Source organism: Saccopteryx bilineata, chromosome 5, assembly GCF_036850765.1.
Source record: "Saccopteryx bilineata isolate mSacBil1 chromosome 5, mSacBil1_pri_phased_curated, whole genome shotgun sequence".
NCBI lineage: Eukaryota > Metazoa > Chordata > Mammalia > Chiroptera > Emballonuridae > Saccopteryx > Saccopteryx bilineata.
The window spans coordinates 69,093,022-69,108,915 of NC_089494.1; the positions used below are offsets into that span (position 1 = coordinate 69,093,022).

A 15,894-nucleotide genomic window follows, 5' to 3' on the forward strand; every position below is an offset into this window, starting at 1 on the left:
CCTTTAATGTAGAGCTTTGAGATGCTTTCACAAACTATTATTTCCTTTCTCTTACTCTATTTTTATAAAGCATATGTCTTATGTACTTTTAGATATTAAAGGATTAAAACATGTATAATTAGGTGCTATAAAAATTAGGAATTGTGTTGTATATATAATTAAAATGACCAATTCATGTAAAAAGCATTACAAAAGCTTTTATTTCTAAGTAATTACTGCTAGTGTTGCCAGATTTGCAGTCAAATATAAAGTTAACTCTCTTCCTCTAAAATATTCCAGTTTTTTTTTCAGTAAAGATTTCCTTTTACTGCTAAATTCTTGAGTCTCATAATACCAACTATACTAGATTACTATCTCTCTGCTCTGACTGATGCTCTTCCACCCTCCCAGAAATAAAAGCTAATAGTACTACTTTAAAAAAAATCATTTCTGGATGCCTTCAAGGAAAATGTCATGATTTTTATCACAGAATGCAAAATTGAGATTTTAATTTAAGAATTTTACCTTTGAAACATAAGGATAGTTGTATCTAATAGTAAATAGTAAAAGCACACACATGTAGTGCAGTTAGAATTTTTCATTTGCTAACAAATCTAGCCAACTTAATAGTAGAGGTGAAAAAGAAAAAGGCAGGTTAATTAAAAGCAAGGAGACTATCTTTATGTTGCAATTATGAGTACCACATCATTCCTTTCATTTAAAACAGGAGCAAAATAATAGATGTAAAAATACAACCGCCAAGTTAAAAAAAAAAAGAGGCGCTATAAAGTTTCCCAGTGTTTATGTACAGATTGAGCAGGCTCTTTTGTAACTATTTTAAATGGAGACACGACCTTCCTTTCCTATTTAAAATGTAAATACACTTGGGAGAAGTAACACACTGATTTAAATTCAATGAAGTAAAAAGACTAACAGTGGATCCCTTCCTGAGAGTAGGTTCTAACAGGAGCAGGATGATGGGAGTCCGGGAGGAAGAGGAAAGGAAGAACTAAGGGCAAGGGATTGACCTTGACTATGAACCTGATCTCCTTTAGAAAGATGCCTGCAATCAGTCTTGAAATTCAAAATAACATCACATCAACTTGAACAATCGTTCCCTCTGTTTCCCAGAATAACAAGCTCATCCCTTTCCTAATATTAAGATGCTTTGTGGTAGGCAGTTAGACAGACATGAGCAGAGCAAGGACAATGGGTCAGGCACAGAAGGTCACCAGGGTGGAAAGCCCCAGGTTCCTAGCAACGGGCAAAACTGGGAAAACAAGGACTTTACACCCAGGATACATTTTCCTCCCCTCGCATATCCCTGGCCTAGTGGTTTAGATCCCCAACCTTTCATATTGCTGCCCATGTGTTTCAGACTCTCTCCTGACCTTCCCGCTTCTGGCATGTCACTAGTCATTTATTTGGGTTAGAGCTCTTAAAGGGGAAAGAACAAGGGGCAGCAGAATAGCCTTTAAACCTTCAACCTCGGAACAATGAGGTTCTGACTCACACCAGATATGTACATCTCGGCCTTAGTTGTGTTGCAGCTTCTGGCCCAGAAAATCAGCAAAACCTGACGAGTGATGCCATGGCTGACCTCAGGACCAGCTGCACTGACTGATGACCCCCTGCCCTGGCACTGACCAATCAGTAGAGACCATGATCCTAAAAGGACACACCTGGAAAGCTGATGAATAGTCTATTGGGATCCTCCCCTGTGACCTCCAGATAAATACCCTCAAGATGGAAAAGCCAGTGCTGCTCTTCCTATAGAGCATACGGGGACTTCGCTACCCCTCTCTCCAGCCCCCAGGCGTGTTTTCCTGGCCTCTCTCTCTCCTAAGCTCCAAGGGCCCTTCTTGTGCCTCTACAGCTTGTTTCCTGAGCCCGTTTTTTCTACCTGTCACTTTTTCTACCTCTGTGAATTTCTTTTTTTTTTTTTAATTTTTATTTATTTATTTATTTATTCATTTTTAGAGAGGAGAGAGAGAGACAGAGAGGGAGAGAGAGGAGAGAGAGAGAAGGGTGGAGGAGCTGGAAGCATGAACTCCCATATGTGCCTTGACCAGGCAAGCCCAGGGTTTCAAGCCGGCGACCTCAGCATTTCCAGGTCGATGCTTTATCCACTGCGCCACCACAGGTCAGGCCTCTGTGAATTTCTAAACGAACTTTATCTTATAGTTTGAGTCTCATCTCTGAAGTCTTTCTTGCCCATTTCTTCTATGGCTCACTTTTTCTACCTCTGTGAATTTCTACATAAACTTCCTCTTATAGATTGAGTCTCACCTTTGAATTCTGTCCTAGCTAGAACTCACATACTGAGGTTGCTGAAACGAGGGCCGGTCTGACTCTGCCGGTCTAACACCTGGTGCTGTTTCACTGCCAACAGTTTTTCCATTCTTTACACGTCTACTCTCCCCCTGCTTTCAACTCACTTTTTCTGGTCAATTCACTATATAACATAAAAAAGATATTTTTGAAAATGAATTTTCAGTCATATCAGAGACAGCAGGAACCACACGACTGTACCAGTTATATAAATCCCTGACTTCTGTATATCTTTTCATTAACATTCTTACAGAAGTGCATTGAGCCATTACTTTTTGCTATATATTAATTATTACAAATTTTACAAAACCCAATAAGGGAGCTATTAAAGAGGTTATTCAATATTGATAGACTGTACTCTTAACGCTATAATAATCATGTGTTTCTGCTGGCTTTTTGAAACCAGAACATTGTGTCCTAAAAATATAAAAATTTAAAAAAAAATAGCTTTGCTGAATGAATAAATACAAGCTTCGGTGATGACCTAAAGAAAACCACTTCAGGTCAGAGAATTTCTGCAGACTGAGCAATGCTGCAACACTGCTCTCCCCAAACACGTGGCGCCTGGCCCTTCCACATGCCAGCCTTCTGCCTTGTTCTGAAATTGAAGCAGACAGGGAGAGCAAAGGGGTGGAGAAGTGGCACACATCTTTAATTTGAAGCCTAACACATTTAATTTTAGTCTTTCAAACCTGTCAACACTTTATTTAAAATCAAAGACAAATTTCAAAACATTAAAATGTCTTTAATGGATACTGGAAAACTAATATACCCCTTGTCTAGAATACTACTAATTCTTAAAGGCACAGAGTTTTCATTACATCTCGTACAGTATAGGAAACACACCAGCTGGGAGCCCTGTGAACCTGTGCTCGCAATGGACAGAAACTGCTGTCTGTAGGGTCATCCACAGCCTTAGTGACCCCAAAGACCTTTCTCTCAACCTCATGGGTCTTCTTGGTGGGAGTACCTGCAGTTTTTCTTTTCCTTAATTTGTTCTTGCCTCCCTTTCTTACCCACATCTCTTAATACTGCTTCTAGGACAGACACTCTCCTGTTTTTCCTGACTTCTCCAATCCCCTTCAATTTCTCTGGCTTTAACTATGGGTATGACCCAAGGCTGACTAGTCAATTCACTCTTCTTCTTTTTATTTCTTTTGTCCTTTAGAAATTTAGTCCAAGCTGGCCTGAAGCAGAACTGCCGAAGAAAAAGGTTCTTCTCGGCAGCAGAATCTTGAATTTCAGCAGCTGGTGAACGTGCCTTGAGAGAGTTCAAGTTCATAACGTGGCTGTTCTTGGATTACCCTAGGCAGACTCCAGCTCTTAGGTCTGTGCTTGTCCTTTTCCTTCTGCCTGTAATGCTCTTCCTTCAGTGTACTGTCTCTCTCACCTTCCCAGAAATCTTTGCTCGGATCTCCCCTTCTCAGTGACGTCAGTTCTATTTAATAGTGCAAACTGCTGCACCTTCCACCCTGATTTCCCTCGCTCTGCTCCGAGTTATATTTTTATAGCATTTCCAAATTCTAACATATTATATAAATTATTTACCATATTTGTTGGTTATTGCTCTTTCTGTTTGTTTTCCCCTGATAGAATATATGCTCTATTTTGTTCACTGATGTCCCAGTGGCCGAGAACAGTGACTGGCACTGAGTAGATGATTAATCAATATTACTCTAATTGAGTTGAAATACTTCCTTATATTATCCACTATCTTCTTTTTCTTTTTACTGCCAACAGCCTAGTCCAGGTTGCCTCTCATTGTAATTAGCTAATTAGCATGCTAATTGCATTTCCTGTTCCCCCTCTCTTTAATCCATCTCCTTTACTCCTGGCTGATTATCTACTTTAAAACTGGAGTTTATCTTCTCATTATCCTTAGGAACAGTCACTATAAGGCCAAGTCAAAACTCTTTATTCTAGAACTTGAGTTCCTGCTCAATATGACTACAAATCAGATCTGGCCTCATTTGTACTCACTGCTGAATCACCTCTAGTCAAGCTGGTATTGACTTTTGGCATTTAAGAAAATTTGTTGCCCTGGCTGATAGGCTCAGTAGTAGAGTGCTGGCCTGGTGTATGGATGTCCTGGGTTCGACTCCCAGCCAGGGCACACAGAAGAAGAAACCATCTGCTTTTCTACCCTTCTCCCTCTCCTTTCTCTCTATCTCTTTCTTCCCCTCCTGCAGCCAAGGCTCCACTGGAGCAAGTTGGTCTGGGCACTGAGGACAGCTCCATGGCCTCTGCCTCAGGTGCTAAAATAGCTCTGATTGTAACCGAGCAATGGCCCCAGATGGGCAGAGCATCGCCTCGTAGTAGGCTTGCTGGGTGGATCCCGGTTGGATGCATGCTAGGGTCTGTCTCTGCCTTCCCGCTTCTCACTTAAGAAAAATACAACAACAACAAAAGAATAAAGAAAAGAAAGAAAATTTGTTAACCTCTCAGTCCCTGTGTGCCATAAACCTAATTTGCTGTTATTTCAGGTGACATGAGCAAGAGGAATGGTAAGTTTAAAGACAACACTTACAGTAAAGAAGAAATTGAGTCTGCAGAAGAAAGACACCTGGTGAACTTATGTACGTATATGTGGTCTCTATTACTGAAATGGCTCTCACCTTCACCTTTCCTTTGAATAAACAAATTATACCTGCTTGCAAAGGTAACATTCTGTGATTGATTCCCTGCTTTTTAAGAGCCATAATTCCTTTTAATAAACACAAATAATAAATGTTTTGCCCTTCCAGAAATATTCTGCTATGACTCTTCTCACCTTCCTTCCACTCACCGTAAGCAACACTGATTTATAGACTACATGTGCCTTTCCATCCACAAAGGGTGGGGAACCTGTTCTTCCAGAAGGCATCCCTTGCCTCAAAATCTGTATTCAACTTGGGAGAAAAAGCTCAGGAAGGGACCTGACCTCTAGGGAAGGGATGTAGGGCTTCCACTTTGGACTGGCGAGAAAGCTGCAATCCCCAAATGGTACCATTCTTTTACTGCCATCTGTAAGTGTTTCAAGGTCGCATTTTCTCACCACTTTCCACATTAATGGCGGTTGTTAAAATGATGATGAAGATATTGGTTTCTGCAGCAATTACCTTAACTCCACTACCAACACTTAAGAGGTTCTCGTTCTAGAAGGCCTGCCCAAATATTCCTCCTCTTCCTCTCCTCTGAACTTCTATACTATGTTATATACACTAAATATATTCTAAAGTTGAATTTTTATTAGTTAAAAGAAAGTAATTTTTAAGTCAAAAGGTATTTTGAGATTATGCTACTCTTCACTTCAGGTTAACTGTCTGAAGCAATGAGACTCACATCTGGCTAATTATCAGAATCATCTAGGAGGCTTTTTGAAAATGTGGATTCCTTAGAAACTAGACAGGTAATTCAGTTTCTGCAGATCTGAGGAGGGCCCCTCAAATCTGAGCGTCTCATATGCTGTACTGGTGGTCCTGTTGATGAGCAGGAAATGGCAACCACTGCCATCAGGAAGACAAGGAGGACAATTTTCATCTCCAAGAAGTTCTACAATGATCCATGTATGACCACACATACAAAAAAAGATAAGGCAAAATTTATGACCACAGCTTCTGATTCTGGATTTATTAACTCACCTCATGTAGGATTTAGAGTCTAGCATTTGATTTTGTGAGTACCATATAAGAGCTAAGAGAATTATAGAGTTCAAAACACCTGAAATTTCACCATATATACACACATAATATATGTGGAGAGGCATATATAATATATAATATTAAATTCTCATTTTTCTTTTGACATAGTATTGCTAGATACTTCCTAATATCATCATTCTTCAAAGCAGTGAAAATAGTATTCCATTTGGATGGGAGTCCTCATTAATTTAATCATTTCCCCATATTTGGACTTCTTGGGTATTTATTATTTCCTATATAATTGTAAGTATCATAACCGATATCTTTGATATAAACAATTAATTTAATATTGATATAATTTTATGATATTTTATTTTTTTAGAAATGACTTATTCTATTTATAATATATGCATTTTGCTTCTTTTTTAACCAGACTAACCTTGGACATAATTTTTGTAATGGTCTTTCCAATTAATTTGTTTTCTCATTTTCAGATTCTAAGAACAATTCTCTATCAACTACACTATAGTAAGGGACTATGGAGTTACTCAATCTTGTTGGCATATTCTCCTGGTTCCTAGATTTGGGCCAGAGCTCTGGATCACCATACTCTCAGGGGTACTTTCTAACATCAACCACACTGCAGAGAGGAGAAATGTAAATGGTGCAAATCAGTGTTTTTGAAAGTGTGGCCTATGGGTCACCTGTAATAGAATAATCTTGGGTGTTTATTAAAACTGAAGGATCATGGGCCCTTCAAATTACTCAGACATTTAGGAATGGGGTCTAAGAGAATGAAATTTAAATAGGGCCTCAAAGTAATTTTTATGCATGTTGATATTTAAAAAGCCAGTCTTTCATATAATAGAATATCAATGAATTAGGAATCTAGACTTAAGGTACATCCAATGCCAATACAACTCTTATCTCTATACTTCTCTATAAAATTTTTATATATATTTAATCGTGATTACCAATACAACACAATTTCTTTCCCCTTCTCCATCCCTCCTCCACTAGATGCATCCTTTTTTTTTTTTTTTTTTTTTTTTACAAAGTAGAGAATATGTTTATTTTATCTGGATCAAGCTCTGCTGAATTTTCTTCTTTACTAGTCTCTGAGCTTGGGATCTCTCCTTGGCCTGCTTAGTCCAGCATGAGCAAGAATCACTTTTGGGGAAATCCTCTTCCCTTAACATCTGATCACATTCCACTTGCCCCATTCTCCATATTTTGTTCTCAACAAGAATCTTGTTGAGTCAGTCTAACAAGGTCCACTCACTGATCCCCACAATGCTCCCTGTCTGTAAATGCCCACTTGTCTTTGTGTTCAGAGTCGAGTCCAATCTCTCTCCCTTACTGTAAAACTTTATCTATAGCAGTTGTACATCTTGAATAAAGTCTTCTTTTCTGTCTTTAACAAATATCATAAAAAACTTTTTCTTTAATACATGTGTATGTTTTGAAAATACAAATATAAAAGAAGTAGGCCTTACATTGGAGAAAGTAACCTTCTAGTATGAAAGTTTATCTCATAAGAAATATTTACAAAGTAACACAACAAATCCAAAGCAGAAACATGGGCCAAACATACAGAGAACTTGCTATAATTTAAAAGGATTATGAAGAATTTCTTCCTATGATTATAGCTGCATGGCTGAATTTAACTAAACACAAAATTTAGAAATGCCTAATTTGATGTGGCTTATATATGAAACACTTATTGCTCATGCTAGAAAGCTAGCTTTAAATTACATCAAAACTGTCTTAATATGAGGGTCCATAAAACATGCATATTTTTGTTTTTAGAAACAAAAATATCTTTGGTATACTCTGCATGTTTTTATTTTAATGGTGTATTATTAGAATACTCTTTTCCTGTTATAACATCTTTCTATAATATAGAATAGTAATGTCAACCTCAAGATTCATTTGATGTCAACCCCAAGAAGAAATTTATCTGCTGAGATAGACTCCCCATGGTCAACTGAGGGCCCAAACTTTATAATTAATAAGAACCGAGTGGCCATTTGCAGACAGGGGCTTCTCACATACTCTGCTTACTGGGAAGAGCCTCACACTGAACACTCTGCTTCTCAGACTATGTCCTGCTGATTTATGCAATCAAAGTCAACTATTATAAGGGAGTTCCTGCTCCCACGAACAAGACCTGCCCCATCCCATTAGAACTGCTCCATAATAACCAATCTGGACACATATGCTGACCAATCAGGACTGCACAACTCAAACAAATCAGACGTATACAAATTTGAAAATCTAATTCACATAAAATGAACTTAATTGGGAACATGGCAGATACTTTTGCTATACAAGGCAGATTCCCCTGTCTTGATTTAGCAAAATTTGAGTTGCTGCCTAAATCTGTGTCTCCTTGGCCACAGCTCTTTTTGGTCAAATAAATGCATTTTTTAAAATTCTTTGTTACAATCTAAAATTAATTTTGCTTTACAGTAGTTATTCACATACATATATACATACATGCACACTTAGGTATACATACACACTTGTTACCACTGTGGATGTTGCCAGGATAAAGCTTTTTTTTTTAAGATTTTTTTTATTTATTCATTTTAGAGAAGGGGGGAGAAAGAGAGAGAGAGAGAGAGAGAGAGAGAGAGAGAGAGAGAAGGGAGAAAGAAGAGGGGAGGAGCAGGAAGCATCAACTCCCATATGTGCCTTGACCAGGTAATCCCAGGGTTTCGAACCGGTGAACTCAGCATTCCAGGTCGACACTTTATCCACTGTGCCACCACAGGTCAGGCCAAAGCTTATATTCTTAATGAATGTCCTTACCAAGTAAAAATAGAAGAAATTTCTTGTGGCTAAGTGTCCCAAGTCTTCTAAACAGTCACAATCTTTTTTGTAATTGATTGTATTAAAAACCTAAATAGTGGCTAAAATTCAAAACACTGACAACACCAAATGCTGGTGAGGCTGTAGAGCAGGGGTAGTGAACCTTTTTATAACTACTGCCCACTTTTGTATCTGTTAGTAGTAAAATTTTCTACCCGCCCACCGGTTCCACAGTCATGGTGATTTATAAAGTAGGGAAGTAACTTTACTTTATAAAATTTATAAAACAGAGTTACAGCAAGTTAAAGCAAATAATAATAATTACTTACCAAGTACTTTATGTTGGATTTTAACTGTTTGGCAGAATAAATCTTTATAAAACAACTTACTATAGTTAAATCTATCTTTTTATTTATACTTTGGTTGCTCTGCTACTGCCCACTATGGAAGCTGGAATGCCCACTAGTGGGCAGTAGAGACCAGGTTGACTACCACTGATGAAGAGCAACAGAAATTCTCATTCATTGCTGCTAAGAATACAAAATGGTTCAGGCTCTTTGAAATACAATTTGGCAGTTTCTTACCAAATAAAACATACTCTTAGCACATCATCCAATAATCACATTCCTTGGTATATACCCAAATGGGTTGAAACTTATGTCCACAGAAGTCTGTGGAGAAATGTTTATAGCAGCTTATTTCATAATAGTCAAATTTGGAAGCAACCAAGATGTCCTTCAATAAGTAAATGAATAAACAAAAGGTGGTCCATCCGTACAATGTAATATTATTCAGCAATAAAAAGACATGAGCTATCTAGCCACAAAAAGACATGGGAAAAGCTTGAGAACATATTGCTAAGTAAAAGAAGCCAATATGAAAAGGCTATCTACTGTATGATTCCAACTATATGACATTCTTTAAAAGGCAAAACTCTGGAGGCAGTAAAAAGGTTGCCAGGGTTTCAACGAGGGGAGGGAAGAGCCAACAGGGGACTTTTTCTTAGGGCAGTGAAAATAGTCTATATGATATAGTAACAATGGAAATGTGTAATAAAATACAGTTTTCAAAACTCACAATGCAGAAGACAAAGAGTGAACTTTATGTATGTAATGGGCTTTAGTTAATAATGTATCAATATTGGTTCATCAATTGTAACAAATGTATCACACTTATACAATGTTAACAATAACAGAAATTATATATGTTTGGTGGAGGAATATGTAGAACTTTGTAATTTTTAATTATTTTTCTGTAAACTTAAAACTGCCTTTTAAAAAATCTGTTGGCCCTGGCCGGCTAGCTCAGCAGTAGAGCATCAGCCTGGCATGTGGAAGTTCTGGGTTCAATTCCTGACCAGGGCACACAGAAGTGCCCATCTGCTTCTCCACCCTTCCCCTTTTCCTTTCTCTCTGTCTCTCTCTTCCTCTCCCGCAGCCAAGGCTCCATTGGAGCAAAGTTGGCCTGGGCGCTGAGGACGGCTCCATGGCCTCCACCTCAGGTGCTAGAATGGCTCTGGTTGCAACGGAGCAACACCCCAGAAGGGCCAAGCCTAGCCCCCTGGTGGGCATGCTGGGTGGCTTCCAGTCGGGCACACGTGGGAGTCTGTTTGCCTCCCTATCACTTTGGGGGGGGGGAAGTCTGCTAACAAAATAGCAAAACCCTAGACATTAGTTATAAAACCAAGCCAAACCAAACCAAAACAAGACAAAATTCCTGGTAAAAAAAGATAGCTTCTAACATTGTGACCAAAAGGCATTTTATGCCAGTTTTTCACAGTGACACCACTGAGCAACTGAGTTCTACCTTATACTCTTGAGGTGGTTCCTGTAGTGGTACCTGTGACAATTTTAGAATAAAGCACAGAAGAAATACCAGACTATCCAGGTCCCATTAGCCTGAAACCTAGGAGTCTGTATTATTAGATTTGGGTTTAAGTCAGGGCCCAAATCTGTTGAACCTGAATTATTTTTTAAATAACAATTAAGATACCAAAACAGGATTTAGCAAGACTACACCAGACTTCAAAGTGAGGCCTAATACATCTGCCTCAGACCAGGAGGAGTGCTTGTGACCCTTGGGCAGATTTTGTCTTATGTTAGCGTCCCCAGGGCCCTAGGATAAAAGGAGCCCTGTCACCCTGAGATGCTCACATGCCCGCCTGCCCCCAGGAGAAAGCTCACGGAGAGGAAGGAGAAAAATATTCTGAGTTCAAGTTTCTTGATATTGAAGTAGAATTACTGAGATTAGAAATCCTAGTAAATATCATGTGAAAATTTAGGACCCCAATTTTTTTTTTCCATAGGAAAATTTAAGCAAGTGGCACTTTAGGACTTTCAAAAGGAAAGCTTCTATTCTCCCCAGCAGGGCTCCTCCAGCTACTGGTTGACCGATGTTCTAAGATGCAACCCCGTTAGCCCGGGAGCGGCCCTGGAGTGGCCCTGGAGCTGCCGGACACTGCCAGCGGTCCCTGACGTGAGAGCAGAAAGTGCTTCATGGGACTATTATCATTGTGTCTGGGTGCAGCGAGCTGCTAACAATGCTTTAATCCAAACTGGTTAGATTGGAGCTCTGTCTGCAATTCCCATTGTTCCTACACAGCATCCTACTTCACACGTAAGGATAATATTTGCCAACGAATTATTTCTGAACTCTTCACAGGAAAGATGTAAAGCATGCACTATGACAAAGCTGTAACTGAATTTAGAGTGTTTTTCATACTTCTGATAATGCTACCTATTTTTGCATCATGGTTTTGTTAATTTTCAAAGTCTGCAGAAAGTAAGAATTGGAGGTTACCTTATAATGAAAACTTCTGTACTGGGCTCAGGGTAAAGCATCCGTGTGTTCACACAACCCCTCCGCTCCGGCACTGAGCAGTTCTTGAAGTATCTCAACTGGATCTAAGAGGAAATAAAAATGTATAAATAAACGTGTTATGCTTCAGCTAACATCAAAATCTGCTTCGAGTTGTTCAGATTCTCTTTTTGCCATTTCACAAAATTTCTACATATCTCGCCTCAGACTATCGTGTACAAAATAATCAGCATTTAAAAACCCAATTTTAAAAAAAGTAATTTTTCTTTAAATCACTTATAATTTCTCCCTTATCCATATTGTTATAATGTCATATTTATAACTCTTTTCCATGATTATTTACTTACTTTCCCAAGATCACAATTTTATTCTTTATCTCCTTAGTAATAACAAATGTTTCTGCAAGAGAAGTTGAAAGTTGTTAGGCTTATACAGCCTTGTCTGTGGCTTCACTAAGACTGTTTTATTGCTTTACTCTACTATGAAATAAACTAATACATTTTGGTCTCTAATCTCCAGTGCTAGTTTTTTTTTTTTTTCCTGACCTAAAAATCCCTACCAGAGCCCGAAGTCCTCCCATCTGTAACAACAGTGAGCAGAGCCAGTGAAGAAGTGCGCTCTGCCAGCACGCCCTCTCAGATAGCCTCCCCTCACCGTGAGTTTTCGGCAGTCTTTTCTGAACTAGCAAAGCAAATAAGCTGGGTATGGGGGTCAATCCCAGACTGCTCTAATTTGATAAGTCCATTTTCTAAGGCTCCACTTGGCAAGCCCCTTTCCACTCCCTGCTCGCAAACTGACTACTATTCTTTGCAAACCTCCTTTCCAATTCTACTGAAATACCATCCTCTGGTACCAAAGAATTATGTGCTACTGAAAATATATTTTAAAGGAGGCTTTTAGTAGTGGAAATTTCTAATTTGAGAGCTCTTTCTTAACCTCTACAGACTCCACGCATATGTTCACCCACAGAACTGTCTGGAAGATCAGGCTCTGTGCTTCAGCTCAGAGCAGTCCCAAAACCTAGCCGTGTCTCCAGCTTTAAACTGTGGCCCTCCTGACCAGCTTGGTTTGTCCAATAATCTGCCTACAGGAGGGTCCTTGTACAAATACCCTTCCGTATATAAATAAATTGGATGGTACTTCTGAACTCTACTTCTAAGAATCTTACCCTATGTATCTTTGGAATGCTTAAGAGCAAGCGGTTGAAGATTGGGGAAGGAGGGACCAATAAAGCTTTCAAGGAGAGGCCTACAATAGTTTTTTAAATAACACAGTCCTTCCTTATTAATTTTTATCATTTTTTAACGAGGGTATTTTCTTGACTCCTGTTATCCAATTAAATACCAATGAGAATAATATGGATAAATCTAGAGACCTTCAACTATAATAATCCATACACAAAAAGTACATATTTTATGGTTACATTTATATGAAGTCTTAGAAAAGGAAAAAACAAAACAGAACTATGATAATCATTGGAACAGTATTTCTGACAGACTAAAGTAGCATGAGGGAACTTTCTCGAATAACAGAAAAATTCTATATCTTGACTGAAATAGTAGTTACATGGGTATATAATACACTTGAAAAAAAACTATGGAACTGAGCCCTTAAAATTTACATTTTATTGCAAGTAAAGTATACCTCAAGAAAAAAGCATGCAATGGGATACAAAAAGACTTCTTAGTTTTGGAATAGTTTTGAATGATTTTAAAAAGGAATCTTTACTTCCTTCTGGGCAGTGAAAAAAAACAAAACAATTCTTTATTTTTTCACTCATGCATGCATTTAACAAAGCTTTGTCAAGTACAAATATAAAAATATATCCAGAGTTAACACAGTGGCAATGTGCTAGATAGCAAAATAGACATAGCCCTTATTATGAGCTTAGGTCCTGTTGGGGGAAAATAGACAATCAAAATGGACAAAAACAGAGTTATAGCTACAGCACTGAGAGAAGGTTCATGTTTTAACTAAGGTCTTTCTTCAAAACAGAGGGAACTATTTTATGCTACAGCCCAAGCTAATCTGAGCTGAAAATATTGCTGTTCGCCGAGTCATTAAAAGCTGTTACAGTGATCAAACCAGGGCAAACTGAATGTTTTTCTACTAAATCAAGCCTATATATGATCTAAAGGTACTGAATCAAAACATCAAAATCATTTTCATGTCAAGTTTCATTGGGATATTAAAGTCTTTTTCTTTTTAAACAGAATGTAGGTCTTCTACACACTAAGGAAGTTTGTATGTACAGCTAGCTATCCATGAGCATAACATGGTGTTAAATGACCCTCTTTCCCGTGAGCAAATTCCAGTTGGGAAGACAGGTGCATTCACTTCTGGTGACTCTGTTGCCAATGAGGGATTTTCAGGCTCTCCCAATGATAAGCATTATGCATATACACAATAAATCCAAGCTTGTGACAGGTGCAGTATTTGATATACAAAGTATAACCATGAATAGACTAGCACCCCAATATAAAATGTTTTTAGGTAACTACAACTCACACACACACACACACACACACACACACACACACACATACACCTTTAAATGAAATCCTTCTGATTATATAAAAAAAAAACCAGGGCAATCTGATTTTTTAAAGCACATAAAAATTTTCCTTAGCTTAACTTTTATCAAAAAATATGTTCTTTTTTTTGGCTTTCTAACTTAGCTGTCAAAAATTCTTTATAAAATGGAAAAAGCCATTTATAAAATTTAAAAAATTAAAGAATATAAGTAAAAAGCCAACATGCCAACACACACACACACACACACACACACACACACACAGCATGAGCCATGTTTATTTTATAAAACTCTGTAGAAGGAAATCAACATGATTTTTAAAGGAATGCTCTAAGAGGAAACATTGAGCAGTTCAAACATTAGCGTTGGAATGAGAAGCTTACTTTACATGAAGGCCATAGTAGGTAAATGAATGCTTTGCATTTAATCAAACAAGCATCTACATTACCTCTTACTGATCACTACTGACCCTCCTGGTCTCTGACCAGATACCTTAGGGTTTGGGCTGTATTCGACTGGCAGGACAGAAAAGGGCACTAAAACTTAAAGTACTTGGGACTCCAGTAACTCTCTCATATATGTGAACCACAGAAAATATTGTCAGATTGCATTCCAAACTGGAAAATGACACTTTAATTACTTTCTTACTCTGGTCAGTGATAAATTCAAAAGAAATTATTTCTGATCAGGAATTAAGGTTCCTGTTTGCATAGGTTTAACGTATTTAATATTGAAGAATTGCATCTATCTATGTATCATTCTTTTAAAAACCCATGTTTTATTTTTAGTCTCCAACCAAATAGTTGATAATTAGAATAGTTAACACAATGGAACATTTACCTAGCATTTTAGTGCAATTTTTCTTACCACTTTTCCCATTTTTATTCTCCCAATCTCATTTTAGCTTTGGTTTTTATTTTTTCTCTGTCAATGTGGATATCAACTGTGTTCCCAGTTCCTTAGTCATTCTTTGATACTCACTGCTATTTTAAGAAATAGTTTAAGGAAAATGTGGTACTGAGTTTGTGAGATATGAAGAGCCTTCTAAGTACTGGCACTTAAGACTTCTCGCTCTCAATCCACTGGATACATACATAATTTTGATGCAAAACCCTAGATAATTTCTAATGGTTTTTGCATTGTCACAGCTTTATTCCCTACTAACTCTGAAAGATGTCACATCATAACATTCCGTCTGAAGGCCTGTAGTCAGTGATAAGCCTTTCCCATGTGTCCTTAGAACAAATTTTAAGCAACTCCAAATTTCATGAATTTAGTAAACATTACAATCTATTTAATAACACTGAAACATTTTTAAAGAGGACATAAAATCTTTACAACCAGTGATTCAGGATTCAAATTTTCCAAAGGTTCAACTTTAGGAATTAGCTTTGCTATATGCACATGCTTTAGATAAGCTCAAAAGTATATATTTAGCTCCTAGTATGGGCCAGTCATTGTGTAAGGCATAATAGACACTTACAGAAAACATGGCCCTCTCTCTAAAGTTACTCATAGCCTAGCCAATGAGGGTAAGGAGACGTAAAGACATTAAAAGAAAATCAATGCCATTTGGCAAGTACTATGACAAATGTATATACCAGGCTGTGAAAAAAGTATAGGTTGTAGACACAATTTTCCAGATGAGGTGGGAAGGACTAGGATGTATTCCATACACAGACTGGGCAAAAGTAGGTTTACTATTGTATGTACAAAAGAGTTTATTCTTGTCTTATTACTTATTCATTATCGTATTATTTTCCAAACAACAACTATAAACTGACTTTTGTCTCACCCTGT

General features: G+C 37.8%; 1 protein-coding gene across 3 annotated transcripts in view; it reads right to left on the reverse strand.

Moving 5' to 3' along the window:
- Positions 1-15,894, reverse strand: part of B3GALT1 (beta-1,3-galactosyltransferase 1) — a 602,130-nt gene that overhangs the window by 356,108 nt on the left and 230,128 nt on the right. For all 3 annotated transcript variants that reach the window (XM_066281119.1, XM_066281115.1, XM_066281117.1), the window contains exon 2: positions 11,544-11,647. The gene's annotated coding sequence lies outside the window, so the exon portion shown is untranslated. The remainder of the gene's footprint in view (positions 1-11,543; positions 11,648-15,894) is intronic.